We start from the raw sequence: 3538 nt of genomic DNA, 5'->3' as shown, positions 1-3538 counted from the left end.
ACGATGCAGCTGGCGATGCCATTCCCCGAACTGGGAATTCCCGTGATAAAGACTGGAATGCTTTTTCTGTGGAGGATCTAACATGACATGAATGGAGTTATTTAGCGGGGGGCTCAGAGTCTAATCAAGACCCTGCTAATGGCGTTACCTTTAGCCTCATTAGGCCCGGCCTTCCACGTGTTGCCATCCGACCGTTGTCATGCTATGCAGCAGGTCACGACACACACACATGGCCACATGCCGCACGCACAACCGTTTACGCACAGACACACACACGCAAGGTCAGCCGTGATAATAGCCGCAGCGTGGGATAGCTGGAATCCATTTTAAATAGATGGCAAATCTCACTTACGCACGCACATGCAAAACCTCCCACACACGCACACACACATGCATTAAAACCAAACCATCGACAGAAGCGCAATCTTCTCCAATGTTTTTTTAAGGACAGGCATTCGTGTCGGGCTGCAGGATATTGGTCTGTTCACTGGCTCCGTGGCTAACCCCTACTTCAGAGCCCCTAGGACAGCATTTGGCCGGGGGATTTCAAAGGGTGTATGACCTCATAAAAGTGGCTTAAAAAAGGAATGGGGCACCAGTCCGCTCACGACGGCCCGTAAATGCCATTGTTCCATCGGGGAGGTGGTGGGGGGGGGCGGCAGTTGCATTTTTATACGTGCGACTAAATTTACACAGTGACGCCAAAACACACGCGATCGCATCGGGAGTTTACTGCTCTCGGTTAGGGCAGATGGAACAACAACAACAACAGCAGGAGGAGGAGGAGGAGCCGGTGGAGCGGCCTGCAGGACGGAGGAGTTTATTAACACCACAACGTTTCACAGACTTGAGTTTGACCCTGCACTCTGGCCCCCTTGACCCACAGGAGACAGGCGCCAGTTTACTGAGTGTGGTGGTGAGAGAGACGGAAAAAGAGATAAATAAATAGAGGAGAAAGAGAAAAGGTAGAAAATGTAGAAAGAGTGAAAGAAAAAGAAAATTTGAGAAAATTTTGAGAAAAAGAAAAATTGGCATGATGATCATGAGAAGCAATTGTTTAGATGTGATTTGTCTAAACCATATTTGCATGTACTGGTTTATGGATTTATTGAACTGATTTTTTAAAGGAGACATTGACGTTTATTTTTTAAACTTATTATAACCTTCAAAACGTCTCTGGGGGCATCTGAACAAAATGTTTGTTGTACGGTTCATATTGACTTCCTACATGGATACATACAAACAGCTTCCCACGGTAATTATCCAGCAACATTCCATCCTGTGTATTAATACAAATGGGGTTATTGTGTACTTTTATTGTGTGTAAGAGTACACATTCACGTACACTTCACGTTATTTACGTGAAGGGTAAATAACGATTTAACAAAGATTTATATTTTTATGTTCCTTTCAACACACATTTAACACTTATATTTATAAATATAATAGATATATAATAATATATAATATAATAATATATTTCTCATAATAAGGTAATGTACAGACTTCATCTTTTCAGATTCATCCTAAAATATTACATAGTGTGAACTCATCACAGCTTTTTCTCAGCTTTTCCTCAGGTCCTACAAACCCCAGCCCTCCACTGATCACACTACACCTCACAGTCTAACAGAAGCTCCAGGTCAATGTGAAGGTGAACCGAGGGCCGTGAACTTTACGAGGACTTCTTTACCGTCTTCACACACGTTAGGAACCAGCGTGTGCCCGTGACTGGGCCGTGTAGGCAGAACAGGGGGGAAGCATGTTGGGAGCCCAGGGGCCAGCGACCTCTGACCCCTGGGCTCCATGGGGTCTGAGTCACACCGAGCCCGCCCCCCCCAGGCGACCAGTGAGCTGCGGGAGGTTAACGGCCCGGCCCCGTGAGCACCTGTCTTCTGGGGGCCACTCCTAGCACCGCCCCCCTGCAGCAGCACGTGTAAACGTTTAGCTAGAAGCACTGACGCCCCCGCAACTCTCTCGCATGCAGGATGGAGCACACACACACACACACACACACACACACACACACACACACACACACACACACACACACACACACACACACACACACACACACACACACTCCTAACATTGAGTCAGGGATAGATTGAATAAATCGACCGGCAAAACATCGGACTGAACAGCAGACAGACGGGACAAAGATGGACCCGATTAGACCAGTTAAGAAAAGCGCCAAGACCTGACAAATGGCCATGTTGGACCGACTAAGACAAAGAGACAACAACAACCAGGCATGACACACTGAGTCCTAGCAGACGGACCCCCATGGAGCACACGGACAGAGGGGGGCCTGTGATAACGGAAGCCAACCCCCCGTCCCACAGGGCACCTGTCACCCCACGGTGCAGCCTTATGGCCAGGGGGGCTGTTTTTTTCCGAAGAGGTTCTCCATTATTCAGACCCCCGCCTCTGCAGGCCAAAACGGTGGCAGGCGGGGGGAGAGGCCGGGGTGTTTATTGTGAGAGCGCGGGGGACAGCGTGCGCCAGGCCCGAGAGGGCTAAAGGCTCAGCGAGTGTTGAAGGATGCAAGGGAAAGGGAGCCGGGGGGATAGTGATACTGGGGGTTGGACAGGCTCCGGGTTGGTGGTGGGGACAGTCAGGGGGTGGGGGGGGTGGGGGGGGTGGGGCACGGGGGGGTTTGGTGGCGAGGGGAGGATAGTCTGGCGGTTTGACACCATCTTTGATACTAAAGCTTCGGTCATCGGACAAGGTGACAGATAGGGACCGTGTCGCCAGTCAGAACGCTGGATGTAACTCTAGATCGGTACACATTTGGATGAGACTCATTGGTGACATTACTCGTCTTAAAACGTGTAATATGAGGTCCAACATCACATAGATATGGGCGGCACTTAAACTTGACTGAACTTATATGAAAAATGTATGTCTTTAACAATTGGTGATCACCTTACCTGGATACTATAAATTTCCCTTCTTAAATAGCAGGTTAAAACAGGGGGTAACCTTAGTCCCTCTAATGCTACGAAGATTTTCTGTACCGGAGCCCCACAGAATTATGGAGCATGACTCACGGCCCCAGGTATCTGAGGGCGTGACCTTTCCAATTTGCCGTCACTGTGTGGCGAAGACAAGTCAGGCTAAAATGGCTGCCATGCCGGAAGGGATGAAAATTTCCCGCATGGATCAGCCATGGAAAATGAAATCAAATCGCATCATCCTTATAAAGGCAAAACGTACCCTAGGCATGAAGGCAGAGAGAAGTCTGTTAGATCCTGTTTTCCCATACTGCCATGAGACAATGTCAGAATCTACTAACCATACTTAAAGCACAAGTTCTACTAATTACAAGGATGTTTTCATTCTGAATAACCCAACAGAGAAACATTTCATACATGGGCTATTCATCAAAACAGACAAACGGTAAAACGCCATCTGTCTTTGAGAGTTTTTGTGCCACGTATTTTGTGCCAAACATTTGTGCTACAGCACCACCATGTGGTTGAATGAAATAGTGCTCGGTTCTCTGCAAAAAAAACAACGTATATAAATACATGTA

The sequence above is a fragment of the Micromesistius poutassou genome, assembly GCF_964030765.1.
Source record: "Micromesistius poutassou genome assembly, chromosome: 3".
Taxonomy (NCBI): Eukaryota; Metazoa; Chordata; class Actinopteri; order Gadiformes; family Gadidae; genus Micromesistius; species Micromesistius poutassou.
Note: the sequence above shows the minus strand (reverse complement) of the source record.